At 37.8% G+C, this 18,943-nt stretch overlaps 1 protein-coding gene across 9 annotated transcripts in view; it reads left to right on the forward strand.

Moving 5' to 3' along the window:
• PLEKHA5 (pleckstrin homology domain containing A5) overlaps positions 1-18,943 on the forward strand; it is a 167,460-nt gene that overhangs the window by 58,164 nt on the left and 90,353 nt on the right. The gene's annotated exons all lie outside the window — the stretch shown is intronic.

Raw genomic sequence — 18,943 nt, forward strand, 5'->3', positions numbered from 1 at the left:
ATAATACGTAAATAAAATGAGTCATCTTTGAACTTTGCATGATAAATGTCCTCTGTATTTCTCCAGACCCAGTTACTGCTCTTTGTTTGAAAAATCTTTTCTCTTGAGTAGGTGACCCATCATAGAAGTCAGCTGATAGTTACAGTGTCAAAACGTAGTAGAAAGCAAGATTTTAAATGGGTGCACATTACTGGAGAATGCAGCTTGTAACAGTCTGGAAAAGGAAGACATTTGAAATTTCTGTGAGGTTGTATTTGAGGAGGCTTTTTGAGATATTGGTTATAGCAGGCCAAAGTCAAGAAAGCTGCCTGTATGATCCTGCCAAAACCGAGAAGAGAGCTGAAAGAGCTCGTATGTAAGATATGATTGTATAAAAGGTATGATTGTAGAATTCTTTTTTGGATGCCAGAAGTACATTTAAAACTCTTGGTGAAACTCAGCTGTATATAGTTTAGCGAATAACTTATTTGTAGTTAAAAATATCAGTTGCGTAAGTCGAAGATTTAATAAAATCCATATAAAGCCTGGTTATAAGCTCAAAAGTGAATCGTATTTCATTCTGCAATAGTGGTGAGTTTGATATTGAGTCTTAAAACAGACCCACACATAATGCAGGACACCAATCTTATTAAAATGAGCTGCTCTGCCATCAGACCAGGTGATCAAAGGTGTTTGAGTGTGATGCTAAGAAGCTTTTAGAAAAGAGCAAAGGTGTTTTAAGTATTCATCACCTGATTTCTTGATAAAGATATTAAAAGGGGGGAAGGAAAAACTTCAGTCATTAAACGTTTTTTATCACGTCTTTTAATTGTATGCTGACTTCAGTGAAATGAAACTTATAGTACTCTTCAGGGAGTGATTGAATTCAATCTTATAGTGGCACAGAGAGATCTGGCATTATATCTCTGCGATAACAAGGCTTTCTTTTGGACATAAATACAGAAACTTTAGAAAATTATTTCAGCTTCCAGTTCTGATTTTAATCTAGTACCAGCTTTGTTAGGGGAAAGCCAAAATACGTACCAGAATAATATTTCTATTCTGAAAATGCTATTTGTAGGATATATTTCTCCATTTATGTAGTGTCCTCTTTTTCTTCCAAGAAGTGTTTATTAAATTGGTGAATTTCTACTTATTTACTGTAAAACTTTCTTATCAAATGTTCAAATCTCAAAACTCTAATGTTTGTTAAAGGGAAGAAACACTTCCAAATTTAATCAGACATTCTCATCTACAAGTAGCATTTTGCATTAATTATGGAACCAAAAGTGTTGTGCTCTTATGTGCTATTTGTAGCTATTAGAATTTCATCACTGTAGCTACGTTTGGTAGGTCATAAAGAGAATAAAATACAGATGCATGGAGGAAAAAAATAGAGAACAGCAGAAGTGTTCTGAAGGTTTCCTGAACTCCTCTAAGAAGCTGACAAGCTGTCTGTTGGATTGATTTTTTTTTGTTTGTTTGTTTGTTTTCATTAAAAAATAAAAAAGTCATTTATGGGAGTTTACATCCACATAAATTTATAGTTTCAGAGCAGACCTTTTAAATTAGAATCACAGAATGGCCTGGGTTGAAAAGGACCACAATGATCATCTAGTTTCAACCCCCCGTGCTGTGTGCAGGGTCGCCAACCAGCAGACCAGGCTGCCCAGAGCCACATCCAGCCTGGCCTTGAATGCCTCCAGGGATGGGGCATCCACAGCCTCCCTGGGCAACCTGTTCCAGTGCGTCACCACCCTCTGAGTGAAAAACTTCCTCCTAATATCTAACCTAAACCTCCCTTGTCTCATTTTAAGACCATTCCCTTTTGTCCTATCACTATCCACTGTTCCCCCTTCTGTTTATATGCTCCCTTCAACTACTGGAAGGCCACAATGAGAAAATTTTCGTAATTATTGCTCAGTGTAGTGGAATTTTGGGAGGCAATGGGGAATATACCTGGAAGAAGAGTTTTCTTCAATTCCAGTGAATTTTATTAGCTGCTCTTTTTCCGCCTTCATCAGCCAGACATGGCAGTTACAAATCTCTATCTATTCATTAGTTTGTAGAATTAATCTTTCTTCAGTGGCAATCTGTTTTTTGTTTTTTGTTTTTTGTTTTTTTTTTTAGGAAGAAGAGAAATTAAATCTATGTGGATGAAAACATTTCTCATTAAATGCAGCTTTTACAATGGTGACATCTCGTTTTGTGTTCTATTGCATTAATCTGAATCTCTGAGAAAGTTCAGAGAGCAGCAACAGAACAAATGATTGAAAGTCAAGAAAAAAGGGAAGATAAGCTTAGATAAAAATGTGAAGTATAATTTAGCACTCCTTTTTCTTTAAAGAGTTAGCTAGCAAGGATATACGGAGATTCTTATCATGGTGCATATTCTCTAGCAGTAGACTGTAGAATGCATCTGAATTTTGCAGTTTGGACAGCCCTTTGACCAAAGGTTGAGGTTTGTATGTATTGGTATAAGAAAATGAAGGTATTAGGAGATAAAAATCGAATTATTGCAGTTAGAGTAACATGTTTGTGATTGTTTTGGTTATTTTAATAGCGATGTAATGGTATCTCTGGAATGCAAAATTGGATATTTGTGTGTTCATGCAAACCAGGCTTAACGATGGCTTAGCTCCGTTGTGCACCCTGAGATCTGGGTTGATGCTTGGAAGGAATTGTGGAAGTGAAAGTACTTTTATTCATTTTGTGCAAATTCATAGTCAAAGGGCACAGGTGAATTTTAAGTTAATTTCTATAATAAATGTTTGGTTTTCATACCAAGAGGGTTCTCAAAGTGTGAGAGTGCAGTGTGTGAGCCTTACACCTCAGAACACCATGTGTGAAGTACAGATTCTTGTGACCACTAAATGCAACTACTCTTTTGCACTGATGTGAAAGCCTCATTTTTATGTTAGTTCTGGATATTAGTGAAGGTTAAGAATAATGTCTAACTTTTCAGCCTGCCATTCTATTAACCTCTGTCTGTTCCACTCAAAGAGCCTGCCCTTGATACCTGCCCTGCAAGAGTAGCCTTTATTCTAAATTTGGCTAAATGTTTCTATGCCCGACTGTGATAGAGACCAGGAAGTGGACTGTGTTGTGCCTATAAAGCAGCTTTTACAATACAGCATTTACAGAGTAGCTTGCTTGGCTTTGCTCTGAGCTTGAATGGTAAACAGGAAAGCATTTGAGGAGGAAAAAATAAAAAGTACCTAGTGCCTGGGGCACAGCTTTCTCTTTGCACAAAAGAGGGAAAGATGTAATGCATTCATTTGAAAGAATGAATATACAATAAACACAGAGAGAGGCCTGTGAGATAGCAGAAGAAAAAGCAAAGCACAGATCTCTGTACGGCTTGTATCTGAGTTTAAGTGAAATAAAAGATGTTACTCATTGAAGAGGTTTTAAATATCTGTTTTCCTTGGCATGGAATTTTTACTTGTGAATAAGCTTGGCCTTTGATATCAACATGAACAGTTACATTAGGAAACTAGATAGTTTCTGTATTCATAAAGAGACTTAAAGTGGAGATAACCTGCTTCTAAACATAAACCTCTTGCTAGGTTCTTGTCTAGTCTCTCCCTTCTTGCCTTTTCCACTCCCTGAAAATGCTGCCCAGAAATCATTGGGTAGGATAACCCTCAAATCAACTGGGATATATTTAGGAGATCTGTTGTTTCTGTCTGATTTATGAGTTCTGCTGCTTAGTGTTCAGATCATACGCTATCCAGAAAAGGGTTTCAATTTATTACAGTGGCATCATGTAATTACACTGAAGTACATGATGATAGTATTTAAGCCTTAAGATGTTTTGCAGGGAAATAATGCAAACAATTATCCGTGCATCAGTTCAGATTTGAAAAAGAAAAGGAAGGCGGGTCCAGAATAGGTCAGGATTCATACTACTTGTTGGCTGAGTTTTATGTATTCCAATTAACGATTAGAGGTTGGACTCGAAGTTCTACAATTATTTGGAAGTAGGCCATCTCATGCTGAGCTGAAGCATCAGGCCATTTTAAATGAGATATGGAGCATGCTCATATCAAGTACCCACTCTTTCAGATATAGCAGCGTGTGTCTCTGTTCCCTGTTAGTAGAGCTGTCATTCAATTGAAGTAGAGGAGAGCACAGCATGCCCTTTTGTCATCCTTCTGTCGGTACGCATATGATTTCTCTGGGAGCTGGAAATTTGAGATGTGAGCCCAGGCTTGCTGATAGAACGTCAGTGGTGTCGGTGAGTTGATATTAATCTCTTCCTTTCTAATGCCTTTAGGTACCTCGAATAAAGCTCAGCTTCGTACTTGTCTCTATTCTCTGATAATGGCATCTATCTGAAATGTCTCTGCTACTGGCTTCAGTAAAATAATTCTGGCGTGTATGTATTAATTTCTTTAGTGAAAAAGAATTGCTTTTTTTTTTTTAACAGGAATGCTAGGCTGCTTAGCTCAGAAGTTCAACAAATGGGCATGTGTCTTTTCTTCTGACTTCAAATTAGCCAACTGTTCCAAAAGTAACAGCAGTTCTTGTTAAAGAACTGTCACATTTTTCATGCTCTTTATGTCCTTAGTAAATTGGTTTAAATCTAGGTTATTTTGTCTATCTGACATTTAGAGGGAGTTTGAATACTCTTGTAAAAGAACTGCATTAATGTAAGACAGTGTTGAAAGATAGTTATGGTATTTCATTTCAACACAAATTGCTAACCAGCTTAAGTTAGCTATTGGCGTCTGTTAATTTTGCTAATAGATGTGTGTGCATTTCTTCTTTTTAATCAGTTAAGAAATAAAAAATTGCTCAGCTCTGTGTTATGACTGAGATTTTGCACTTTGGTGGGCTATCACAGGAATTTCTCAACTCATTTTTAACCTTGATCATAGCTAATGTATATGTTTGATACGGCTCAACGTTTAATTCGTTTTCAGTGAACTGTAAGGTAGAATTTATAATTTGAAGCAGTGTCAAAGCTTAATTCTTGCAACTGATTTGAAGACTTTGCTCCAAGAGTACCTACAATTTGACTTTTAAATTTCTCAATGCAAGGCTTTTAACCTGTAGCAAAAAGCCAGTTGATAATGTATTTTTAAAATGTAAACTTGGCTTTAACAGTGACGGCATTAATAGCCTGCCCCTCTACCAGTCAGTCCCTAATTGCATTTCCCCCCCAGTGAATAAAAATGATTTAAGATCAGCCTTTTAATTAAACTTCATGTGCGTTCTGAGGTTTCAGTTCTGACATACTGGAATAATTGCTTAAAACATACCTTATTACTGGATTGAGATTAGAGGTCTTAATTATTTTTTTTTAAATGACATTTTTGGGTTGGGGAAGTTACGCCTTATAGTGATGCGTATATCCTTAAAATATTACGCTGGATAGAAAAGTTGAAGGACGGTGGCCAAAACTGCCCACGCTTGAATTCCCTGAGGTTGCAGAAGAGCTCACTGCTATACGTTTCCCCCACTGTGGTTGGAGCTACCTGGGCTCACCACAGGGTGATCACAGCCCACAGGCTGCATTTTGGCCTTGGGCTCCCAGCTGGGAGGGGGACAAACATGTTGGTGTGCGTGGCTCTGGAGTTTTGGAGGCCAGTTTGCATGACCCTCTGGTTTCTTAGGGAAATGGTTGAACCAGGTAGGTGAGCCTGGATTTCTGTTGAAGCCTGAGGACAATGCATTTAATTGAGGCCTTGCTGTGGCAGAGGGTTGTCAGAACCCATCAGCAAACCTGCTCATTGGCTGCCGAAACAGGGTGCTAGAGAACAGCTGTCTGACAGATGAGAGACAGGCACTAAGGGCTACCTGTGAGCCTGTGTTGTGCAAGATTGTATTCTTGTGCTGACTTACTTTCAAAGCGCATCATTTATTCCCAACGCTGCATTTTTACCCTTGTAACTAGAATACATAATTTCCTAGTGCTGGTGCCTTCAGGTGCTGTTAGCTGTGAGTCTTAAAGATCTGGAAAATGTGAAGAAGTCAGATTTGCCATTAGGAGAGTTGAGTTTGCAGATGGAAAGCCAACCCAGAAAATTTGAGACCTTGGTTTGCTTAAGGAGATTAAGAGATGAGAAAGCTGGAGATCTGTACTAGATTCTGCAGAACAGGCTCAAGAGGTAAGTGCATGCATGGGAAAGTGTTTTTGACTGTTCAAGCAGTGTTCACTTGTCACCAATTACATGGAGAACTGCTTTGGGTCACTCCTTTGGATCACTGAAGGAGTTTGGGCTTAGTATGTTTCTCCTGAGCTGTCCCTTTGAAATAACAGCTAATATTAAAGGATGCAAGGTGGTATTTCATGGTTTGTGAGGGAATAGTGTTAGTCTCAAGGAAAAGTAGAAACTTGCAAGTGGTAAACATCTCAGGTTATCCTTATAAACTTTATCTTCCCTATTTTATTCCTCAGAATATTGTTTCTCCTTTTGAAGAGAAGGCTGACTGTGGCTAGTTAAAAAAAAAAAAAAAGCATGGAATTCTTGTATTACAGTTGTAGCAGTTAACTGAAATTTTGACAGGTGAGGTATTGTGCTGCTCTTGTCTATACCCATTTTATTTAGTATGCCAGTTCACTCTTGGTTATAGGTAGCATGCAGGAAAACAACCGTATTTGTGATCTTAACTGATGGCAATTGTGCAAAAATAGGTGAATTTGAGATCTCAGAAGACCTGATGTCTGAATGCTGCCTTTTGCTCTACTGTAATTTTACTGTATTAGTTTTGTTAATTTCTGTGTGTCTGTGTATATGAGTGTCTAAATATATGGTGAATGTGTATGTATATAAAAACATATGCTGAGAGTGAATCCGTACAAGAGCTGCTGGTTGTATGTTTGATTACAATGCAACCAATTCTGAATTGTAAACTGAAATGAGAGTTGTCAGTTTTTGTTGTCATTTTACACGTACCAGTCATCAGTGGGATTTTTATTTCACTGTGGTTTGTTATATTGTAACTTCCAGTAAAGTTCCACAGTAGAAGTTTAAGTTCTCATGACTCCACTGTGTAGAAGTGCCCTTCAGATTTTCAGAATCCATAGTTTTTCTGGAAGCATTTTCAAGGTGCCCGTTCACGTGACTGGCAGTGCAAGACATGTAAATCACCTTGTTCTGTTTTTGGATTTTTTTGTTGGGTGGTGGGTTTTGGTTTTGGTTTTTTTTTTTGGATGAGAATTTAAAAAAATGATTTAGTTGTCCAAAAGGTGCTGATTTATTTGGCACTTTTTATTAAGATAGCTGAATAGCCTTATAGCTTTGAGAATGTAGCAGAGACTTCAGCCACCTTGCAGAATTTTAGAGGCATTACCACTGCTGAAATAATATTTAAATAAACTTTGTATGACTTGGGGTCTTTTTAGCATAAATGTTGGCATGCAACTAAGGAAAAAACATTAGCAAAGGATATGGAAGGTAGGGACATGAGGTAAGTGGGGGGAACCTCTTGTTAGTATCACAGTCAGTCTGCCTGCCGGCTATTTTTTGAATGATTAAAATCTGGATAGTGAAGGCTATCAGATTGTCTTCTAAATGAAAGATTTTACTACTGCTGACACTTGTTCATGTGCCAGCTGGGACAATTTTAGACTGAAGGTTGTGTCTAAAATCCTTGTCAGCATTCTGTGCCAAGTCTTGACCCATTTTAGACGGTATTCTACAGGCTGATAATGTGAAGAGGAAAATGACTTTTTTTTTTAGATACTTTTTTTTTTTAAATAGAGTGTAGGAAGGAATGGAGCTATGTTTCACAATCATGATCTAAATTTACATTTCAAAATGAGAAAAGAAACTGTTGAGCTTGAGATTTTTATAGAAAAATAACAAAGGCATGATTACATCTTTCTATATGTATATAGTTCAGAAACCAAATGCTGATCTAAAAAGTTTCAGATCCCCTGCAAGTTGCTTATTCATTTTGGGTTTTTGTTGGTTGGTTTTTTTTTTTTTCATTTTTTAAATCTTCAGCTGGCTTGTGTCAAGAGAATACAAGGAAGAAGTTGGCTGAATCTTGGCTGAATGAGCTGAGAATTGTCCCTACCTTTTCCAAGCATTGCAATTTAAAGTGGGTGTTAGGTACAGTCCTGTGAATTTTGGCAGCTTTTAGCCGTGTAAATGTTAGATCACAGCAGTTCTGTAATGAAGGAGTATTTGATGGGAATTTCCATCACTAAAAGTTTAGAAAATTATTACATACAAGAGCTTTATATTACCTGAAAGAGAACCAAGAGTAAAAAAATCCTTTTTGTAGGTCGGAAGCTCCTCATACATTAGTTAATAACTAACAAAATGGTAGAGAAAAGGAGGGGGAGAAAGGGGGGAAAAAAAAAGAAAAGCATGGTGCTGTTTCTCAAAATAGCATATGAATTTTAATTTTTTCCATGTATTTTCAGAGGAGCGCCATAAAAGTAGTTGAAACATCTTTCACCATATTTATATACATGTATCTATATTTTTAAGAGGATTTGGAATGGTAGTTTATGCTCCAGAGAACATCAACAATTGAAATATTTTTAGTGTTTTCAATGTAAGGCACATTTCTTTACTGTGGTAGTGAGAGAATGACTTAGTATTTAAACATCTGAGTGCCTTTAAGAAAACTAGGATTACATTTTGTTCATGAAACTGATCTGAATTTCATGAAAACGTGCCGTGTTTCTAAGCCTGTCACAAATTTGTTTTTTCAAAGCACTGGGATCTAGGAGGAGTGGAGAGCTGATTTTGGCATGTAATTTGGACAAGGGTTGAAGATAAATTATGTTTTGTGTGTATATTCATACCTTAATCCAGAGAGGCTTCCATGTTCTCCTATTTATATGGAAATTATTAATGTAGTTATTATTTCAGTATTTAAATATTATTCACCAAATTCCCTTTGCTCTTGTGCCATTATTTATAATAGTGTGCAAATTTTTTTTTCCAGGGAATTAACAGGCACTGTAACATAACCATGGTGGTTCAGAATCCCTCATTTGCATGGAAGTTAACATATGGGCACTTTGTTAGAGAATCAGAATCAGAGAAAACCCAGTGTTTTCTCTGTAACTAGTGGAACGACCCTCAAGCTTAACTTTTAATAGAACAGTGTTTGCTTTGTAGTCTTTAGAGGTCTCTTTTCTTGGCCAAATTAAATGTGACCCATGATTAAATTAACAAAGAAACAAAATGGTTGTATTGAACTCCTTAAAATCCTGCCTTGGCTTTCTGACAAGCTGAGGTACATGAAGATGTATTCAGTGTATGATGAAGGATTTTGAGAGGAAAAGAGTGCTTCTACAACAAAAGAATATGACAGGGTTTTCAGTGTTGTCATTAAAACTGGGTTAGATATTAGGAGGAAGTTTTTCACAGAGGGGGTGGTGATGCGGTGGAACAAGTTGCCCAAGGAGGCTGTGGATGCCCCATCCCTGCAGGCATTCAAGGCCAGGCTGGATGTGGCTCTGGGCAGCCTGGTCTGGTGGTTGGCAACCCTGCACATAGCAGGGGGTTGAAACTAGGTGATCATTGTGGTCCTTTTCAACCCAGGCCATTCTATGATTCTGTGATTAAAATAAGACTTTGTTTCTTAACTGGGAATTTGGAATAGATTATTTCATTTTGTTTTTCAGATTTTTGAGATATACTGTGAACCTTTTTTTTTTTTTTTTTTTTTTTTTTTCTCCTGCTGGAGAATCTAGCCTAAATCAGCATGTTTCTCTCACTACTTAAACAGTGGCATTATCTGTTGTAATGCTGTTTTATCCCACACTGCCCAGTGCATTTGTTTTCTGTACAAGCAAAGAAAAGGCATGTATGTTTTAGAAGCTTTCAGGTGAAGACTCTCAAAATAAGTATCTGAGGGCTGCTTTTGGAAGTACCTCAAAGAGCTGTTGTTATCTTTCTGGTGAAGTCTGGCTGCCGCTCAGCAGATGACAGCAATGCCAGTGTTCTAGAGGGATTTGCCCAGAGGGAAAGAAGAGGAGGTGTGAATTGCAGAAAATAGTCGCGAGTGATGGAATTTTGCTGGATCCTTAAAATTATATCCTAAAATGCATCTCATGGAAACATCTGTAAGCTGTTCATTGATCAAAATGAAAAGGAAAGCCAGCTACCGGATGGCTTACCTGAGCCGTTTGGAGTTTTCCATACTAAGCAGTTGAGACTTTTATTGACTTCATTGATTTTGGCCGAGTTGGATTTTTAACTCCTCTAACGATCAGAATACTTCAGTGTTGTTCCATTACAGAATTATTATCCTGCAGCTTCTGTTGCGTTTAGTTGCTTTAATGTTGGGCAGTATTCTGTGTCATAGTATTACAAGTTGGAAATGGAAACAAGGATTTACTTAGCCAAGGTCATGTAGAAAGTCTAGTGAAGCAGAAAGCAAAGCTGGAGGGCGTATAACCCTAATGTAATAAGCCTGATGTTGTGATCCCTGAGCTACTGTCTGTGAAATATCTCAGGTACTGAAAGGCACGTCAGTGCAAAGCTGCACCTGGCCCAATGGGACAAAAAGCCATATAGCTCTCGGGAAACTGCAGGCTGCACTGTTTGTGAGACTTTAGCCACTGGCTTTGAGTTACACCATCTGGAAATACCAGATCACTTGCAGCTGGTTCTGATATCTTAACACAACACTCACGGTAACGTGGTATTATGTTTAAGGTTCTTGCTTTGTCAGTTTGGGATTCTGATCACTAAGGTATCCTTCTCCTTATTTTGTTCTGTAGCGATTCTCTTTTGCAGCATATATTCAGATTGATAACTTGGTCCACTGGGTGCTATCTTTAGTTTCATTAACATTTTTTAGTGTTTAAATCAAGTAAATATTGTTAAGGTTTTTGTTGTTGACTCTATTTATTTATTCATATTCAACTGAGATATTACATATATTAATTGGTTAACAGTAAGAGCTATTTAGTTTCTTGGTTTTTCTCTTACAGTGACACAGCTATTAGAGTAGCAGTGTGTCATCTTCTGACAGCTGTGTTGATGTTGAGATATTCTGTTTGCGCTCCCCTTCATCATTTTCAAATGAAAATAAAAATTACTGAAAAGTTCCGCACCTATGTAAAGCTGGGAAAAGTTTAGAGAACATTATTAACTCTTTTATAGAGTAGTAACACAGAAATTAAGAAATAGAGGCTAATAAATGGGGGAGTGACTGCAGTGAGTGTATAGGGGTGTGCATCTCTGTTTATACATGTTAAGTGTAGCCAGTCCTTAACATTATTCACCATCTTGATGTAGCTTTTGTAACATGTAGATTCTCTACTTTCTGGTCTAGAAAGCACTTTGGCTTTTCAAACTAATTTTTTTCATTAGTTTTCAAACTAATATTTTTCATATTTAAAAGGCTGAACAAAAGTGGAAGAGCCTTTTCCTTGAAAGATATTGGAAAAATAATATTTTTCGTAGGTTTAAAATGCTTCCAGTTAGTATGCTGCAAAGCTTTGATATCTCTGTGTCATTAAGAGAAAAACTTACAGTTTAGAAGATTGAGCCCTTTTTCAGAGAAAAATATTTGTCTATCTGCAAATATAATAATGAAATTCAGACACCTATCAGATCTTGCAAATCATTAACTTAGTGGTTTCACGCTACTTAATTTTCCTGCCCACTTCAGCTCATCCTCTCACTTTCTCACCTTCTGTTTATGGGAGAGGGGAACAGGATAATGGGTAAATCTAACACTGGATGTTACCCTCCTTTTCTTCTCAGATGGTCTGATAAACACACCTAGTTTCATTTCTGGATGGTGGTTTTCAGCTTGCATGAATTGGTGAGCACTGCTGCTTTTATTTCTAGTTTAAACAATGGCTTTTGCTTTGTAAACTTGCAGCTCCTTTCCAGCTCTATCACTGGTGTGATAAAAGATGCTGACCCTTGTGTAAACCTTACCTCTGCCTCCAGTCCTACTCCTGGCAACGCTCGCATCAATACTGATGTGATTGCCCCGTTCGGATTTCATTCATTTCACTGACAGAACATACTGTACATAGTTTCTTTTTAGCAGTTCAGTGTTTTGTTTTGCCAAAGGGTTGCCAAAGCAGAGTATCCACAGTGTTGCTTATTATTAACTGCCAACTTACAAGAACTGCTCAGCTAGTAAATAGAACTTGACACTTTTCACCAAGCTTTTTGATAATGCTAAAATATGCCTGCCAGAAGCTTTGGAATGGTAGTATTAATGTTACTGGGGGCTGATGTGTTCCTCTGTTATGTTACTGAATTTTGTGGTGACATTGGCATTACTACACACTGAACAGGTTGCCCAAGGAGGCTGTGGATGCCCCATCCCTGGAGGCATTCGAGGCCAGGCTGGATGTGGCTCTTGGCAGCCTGGTCTGCTGGTTGGAGACCCTGCACATAGCAGGGGGTTGAAACTGGATGATCATTGTGGTCCTTTTCAACCAGGCCATTCATGATTCTACGATTCCATGATACTACATACTTCACAACAATCATGCTTTTCAGTGATTTTTATCTTCATCATATTGAATTCAGATTTCAAAGGCTCTGTGATCAGAATTCATTTCTCATAAATGTTGTAAAAATTTGGGTAGTTGTCAGACAAGTCTAAACTACCTATTAGATGCCACTGTTTGAAATGATGCAATTTTGCAGTCAAACTGGGCTAAAGAAAGCTGCTACTGGTATAAATGTTTACTGTATATAAAGTATTCCCACAAAATTGGACTAAATTTCGGAGTGCCTTTTTAAAATTTTCATTTGTGGTGTCTGTGTGGCAGCTGCTTTCTTTGCGTAGTCGTTTACGAGATTTTTCTGAAGCAGAAGATTGCTTCTAAGGATTGTATCATAAGTGTGGTTCTCCAAAAAGGTGGCCTTTTTTCCTTATCGTAACCTGAGAAAATTTGTCAAGTTCGTATCAGTTTAAAATCTGTTCTCATTATCAATTATGGCTATAAATTGTATTTATAAGTTTCTAAAACTTTTTTTTTTTTTTTTGTGGCATTAATTCAAGTTTGAGGTGTTTATTTAGATTTCTCTGTTTTAATTTTTGTAGACCAAAATCTTTTTTTTTTCTTGTAAATACCAGAACTATGAAGTTTAAAGAACCTTTAAGAACTCTTGGTTTTGTTTTGTTTGCCAATGCAGAGAGCAGAAAATTCTCACAAGTGAAGTGGAATAAGATTGAGGTCTTAGTGCTGATCTGTGGACCATTCATGTTGTACACATTCTTGAAAATCTATTTTACAGTAAATAAAAGTTCTAGATAATAAGAATTCTAGACTGCTTCTCCCCTCCCAGATAATTGCATTCCAAATTAGAAGCAGGGCTTAGAAAAGGAAGGGAAGAAATGAGCCTGGATGTTACTGATCTGAAGAGTAGATTGTGGCTGGTACAAGCTTCAGCAGAATCCTAAACTTCCCTGAAACTTTCTGTTGTAGCTGTTCCTAACGTGACTATACTGCTTATTATTTTTTAATTATTGTGTACATCACTGCGTCAGTTGCTTTAACAATTTGCTCTCGTCCTGGTCCTCCAGGAGTGAACCTAAAAATACTTCGCCCTTACCCTAAAAGCATTGGAAAGGAGGATACAATTTCATCTGCATTGGTTTTTGGGTTCTTTTTTAATTGCTTAGAGTTGAAAGCTGTGTACTTGTAGGTTACTGTAACCATCTCCCCCTAGATAGACTAGTAACTATAAATGCTGGTTCTCTTTATTCCCAAACACTTATTTAAGGTTCTCTGTCACTGTTTGTATGTCAACATAATTGAGAAAACGCATCTCACAGGATTTGGGGATCTTGCCTTCTCTCTCCAATACGTTTGCTGAACTATTAATGTTCATGCTGCATGGAGATCCTCCTGCATATCTTTAGCCTATTGGATGTTTAGGGCAGAACTAGACCTGCCACTTGCAAGCCCAGACTGGGCTTTGCTGTTGGAAATACTTGTTCTGTCTGTTCCGCCAACAGTCAAAATTCCTACTTCAAAATTCATTTATTTTGTTGTTCCTGGCATATAGAACTTGAATAAGCCAAGCAGGACAAGGTTTAAATGCTAGAGCAACAACACATCAGTGCTTTCAGTCATAGATATACAGCAGGTTAGTAAAAATAGCAAAAGCAGCAGAAGCCAGCCAGTAGGTCTTAGAGTCATTCTTGCTAGCTGGGCTTGATTGCAGCTCTGACCAGTGATATTTTTTGCATGCACTGTTTGTTGTTCTACCTCTTCTTTTTAGTTTTGATGAGTTTAAGCTGCCTCAAAGGCCCTCTCCCTAGCTGGTTTTTTGTTATTGTTTTTGTTTCTGTTTTTAATTTAGCATTCTGTTACAAATTATTTTCTGAATTGTGAGTGAAACAGCTATGAATTCTTATTTTAGGGAGGTAAGCATTAAAAACCAAACAAATATCAATTCAGCAGCATTTTATTCTGAGAGTGCTGTAATCTAAGCAATATTTTTCTGCTTATTTGACACACATGTAATGACAAAACAAATACTGCACTTTATTAAAGCCCAGCATTTAAATAGGGACTGTGTTGCTATGATCAACCAGACATGTGGAGCCTCTTATTCAGCAGAGCTTAACTGTCATCTAAAAATAATTAATAGTTCTCATGCATGTTGTCTACACTTGATTAGCATCCTCACAATGTAATCTATGTTGTCTGTTACTCAGAAATTATAAAAGTTGTCTTCCTTAAGAATTTCTTCCAGTCAATAGGAGAGACTTCTGTTTTATTTTAAAGGGGCATCATGACAATCTCTCCTTTTTGAAAGAATTTTGTGGTCTGATGAACAGGAACAGCCTGTGGTTTACAGGAAAATGGATACCTCACTGCTCCTCTGGTGAGTTACGCATGCAAGTGCCTGGAACCAGACAGCATGCATTCGAGGTGCTCGGTGAGCTGGCAGATGTTCTTGTGAGACCGGGTTTTATCTGCTATTAAAGGTCTTGGGATTTGGTGGATAAATCTGATGACTGGAAAAAGGCAATCATTATAGTTCTTTTCAAAGGAGAAGCATGAAGAGGATGTAGGGAACTAAAGGCTGATCAGCTTCAACTCCGATCCTGGAAATACTACGCAACTTCTCATAGAAGCTATTTCTACTTTTCTGAATAATTGAAAAGGAAACAGAAACAGCTAGCATGGATGTATAAAGGGACAACTCATGCTTGGCCAACCTGCTTTTTCAGATGACTCTTCAAGTGAAGGAAACCAGTGTATTTCATTCACCTTTGGGTGTAGGCTCATATGATGCTATACTTACAGCCAAATGAAGGATTATGGATTAGACAAATGGACATAATTAGTTGAAAAACTAATTATATCTCTGGGCTTACGGAGTAGCACTGGAGTTTTAAACAGGTGACTGTTACAGGAATTGTTCCTTGGGGTTGATATTGGGACTTAAATTGTGCCTCCTCAGTGAGTTCCTGGGTAACACCAGCCTTAGGAGGAGTGTGTAGTGTGCCAGAGGGCAATGTGGCCACAGAGAGACCTCTGCAACTGGAGGGAATGAGCAATTGGGAACGTACTGGAGTTCAGCCTAGGCAAATGTGCAGAAGAAGGGCAGCATACCAGAAAATGGCCTGGCGTCCTCATGGTGAGTAGAGGCTGTGAGTCAGTATTACGCTGTTGTGATGAAGGATAATCACATGTTGATAATAATCACCATTCTGGCTAAAGCAGCTCAAGTCATCATTTTTGAGGATGTCTTTGAAAAAGTGTCCGGTTTTGGTTCCATCATGAGTGCAGCAGAAGCAAAGCTGGTTTTGGGGCCAGAACATGATGTGCTAGAAGAAGCAAGCTATATGTTTATTTAGCCTGAAGAAGAGAAGGCAGGGACATAATTCCAGTCCTTCTCCACCTAAAGGAGCAGAAGCAAAGAACGAATGAGTGGCAGTGATCATGAATTGCAATGATGTACATTCTAAACAGTTAAAACACAGTTGTTAAGCACAGAGAGGCTATGGAGTCATCAGTCATACTTTTGAAACTCAGCTGGACACGGGTTTCTGCAGCCTGGTTTGATTTGAATTTAGTTCTAAGTATGAAATTGAAGTTGGGATTTTGCAGGACGAGGGGAAATGGTTTTTAATTGAGGGAGGGGAGATTTAGGTTGGACGTCAGGGGAAATTCTTTAGAGAGAGTGGTGAGATGCTGGAACAGGCTGCCCAGAGAGGCTGTGGATGCCCCGTCCCTGGAGGTGTTCAAGGCCAGGTTGGATGGGGCCCTGGGCAGCCTGATCTGGTGTTAAATGGGGAGGTTGGTGGCCCTGCATGTGGCAGGGGGTTGGAGATTCATGATCCTTGAGGTCCCTTCCAACCCTGGCCGTTCTGTGATTCTGTGATTGTCCAAGTTGGTTTTTTTTGAGTTTTTTGTTTGTTTGTTTTTCTTTTGTTTTTAAAATCTTATTCATATGAAATATCTTTTTCACTTAAGGATTTTATATAATATAGCCCTTGTCTTATGGACAGTCTCAGGATAGCTCATTACATTCATCCGAAGTACATTCCCTAAATCCTGTGGAAAATACAGGTAAAGTTGCCATGATGTCATTTGTATGTATGTGTCCAGAGCAGCTTTACTTTTCTTCTTCTCTTTGAACCTGTTTTTGTTATTTTGTCTTTGTACTGGTCTGACAGGAGAATAAAATATTTTTTCTCTTTACTTGAATATGTCAAAACGGTTTACTGCAACTGTTCAGAACTGCAGAAGACTGGAAAATAGTAGAAAGCTGTTATAATTCAATACTAAGTTTTTGTCAAATTGAAAACCAGCACTTGGTGGTAAGGTACCATTTATCAGTAGGACTAACCTAGTAGTTCTCTCTTTCAGCTGCTATGGACCTGCTTGTCTTCATCTCCAAACATCATGTGCTATTACTTAATCAAATCTTGCTCTGAAATCAAGGCTGGGGGCTATTAATGAAACTTAGATTCTTCTGGAAATAGCACAGTTCTTACAAAGAAAAGCATTAATGTCTTGAAACTAACAAGGGATTAATTGTTTCTATGAAGCTTATCATATTCTAGCAAAAAGGAGGAAGAGTTGCCAAGTTAATTTCAAGCAGAGGATCAGGCTTTTTTAAAGGAAACATACAGGTGAAAGAGGGAAATATAATCTGCAGTACTGATCATTTAACATGTGACTGATGGTCAGTAGATTTCTGGAATTCAGTTTTGTCTTCAAATCTCATATTCTGCACGTTTCTGGAAATACTTAGGGTTTTGAACTAGTGAATTTTGTGTGATGGGAAATTTTTTCAGAATAGATCACTTGCTTTAAAGGTAAGCACTTGCAGATTTTGAAGCTAATCTTTCTGTCATAGAAAAGTTATACGATATCATTATTGAGAACAACTGAGTTGTAAAAGATTATATTTACAACTTACATGTCTTGGACAAGTTGTATCTATTTGCTCTGGCTTCAAGCATTATTTAATTTTCCCAGTGTTTGTTTGTTCAGCTTTGAATGCTCTTTATGTAGGGTAGTCTTGGCTTACCTTATGATGCTAGATCAGATGAGGCATATCCCTGTAATCTTCTCCCTAGAGTGTATACTCATACTGTGTATGAGTTTTTTGGTTGGTTGGGTTTTTTTTGGTTTTTTTTTTCTTGTTCCAGTTTAAAGTAACAGATATAATTAATTATCACAGATGCATTCCTTTATCATACTTCGATTCTTTTGTCTTTCAGCCTTTTTTATGTGGATCCATTAGAAAAGGGGAAAAAGAAAAGTTAGTGGAAGTGCAGACTTTCACATGTTATATCACAGAAGTAAACACAAGTCACAAGAATACAGAGATGTTGGGTTAGAAACAGCTACAAACACACTGGATGCTGTTCTCAGTAATTGTCTCCTCTTGTCTGTTTTGCAGTATACTTTGTCAGTTCAGGATATCACCTTACGTTTCTGCTCCTGGATTTCTTTCACTCTAATTGCCCCTTGGTTTTGGTTATTCATTTTTCCTTGCACATCCACTTCTCATATTTGATCAGATATCACTCAGTATGTCTGATGATGCTCCTGGCTTTGTCACCAGCAGACTTCATGTGCCTTTTTGAAGTTACTAATGAAAATGCTAATTTTAAGTTAGTTCCCTGAGCATGACTGCGTTCAGGCAGTAATCTTCTGTGCATCAGTCGGTTCCTGGTTTTGCACATGGCTTCCACTCTTCACCAACTTCATCCCTGCCTCGGTGGCAGTCTGCTTACATGCATTAGTTCCTTTAGTTTATCTGCCTTCCTGCTCCCATGGTTGGCAGTGTTCACAGTGAAAAAATAGGGTAGAACATCAGTCAGTTTTTTGATTCCATCTTGGCTAACTCTTCTTTGAACCCCTAATTGCATACCAGTTCCATTTATTTTTTTATTTTTTATTCTTTTCCTCTGTACAAGGAGGGGTTTTATTGTCTGATTCAAGTTAAAACTTCTCCATTTTAGAGGCCTGCATTTTCTTTTCGGTCTGTTTTTCCATGCTTTCCTTAGAACTCCTCATCTTACTCATATCGCGTTGTTTTGTTTTGTTTTGAATTGATTATTTGTCTTGATGAATTTGGAATCTTTTGTAATAGAGGGTTCACATCTTCATAGGTCACAGATAATTATACTTATTACAATGTCAAATAATTTCAGGCCTCTTTTGTACTTTTTTGTTTGCCTGTGCTGCCCTCAGTCTGGCTGGCTAAAGGCAGTACTTAGCTGCACAACACCCCTGCTGATTCCTAGCCAAGCGTCAATTAGATATTGCTACTTCAGGGCTGCTTAAAATCGAAGGGCTACCATATTTAAAAATGTGACATTAATTTGAAGCTATTCAGGAAGATAGTCTTTGTTAATTTTTCTTGTTGTATGAGGGATTTCTGTCCGTATCCTTGTCTACCTTTGTGTCAGTTGGTCTTTTCCTTTCCATGATGTTCCTCACAGCGTATATGGCATCACAGTCTCAGTAGTTTGGAAACATCCATTCTGGTATCCAAGTTCCTGACCCTAGCATACAAGATTACTTTTTGTTGAT

The sequence above is a fragment of the Lagopus leucura genome, unplaced genomic scaffold (genome assembly GCF_019238085.1).
Source record: "Lagopus leucura isolate 7727_CA_CO unplaced genomic scaffold, USGS_WTPT01 Super-Scaffold_100159, whole genome shotgun sequence".
In the NCBI taxonomy this organism is placed as follows: domain Eukaryota; kingdom Metazoa; phylum Chordata; class Aves; order Galliformes; family Phasianidae; genus Lagopus; species Lagopus leucura.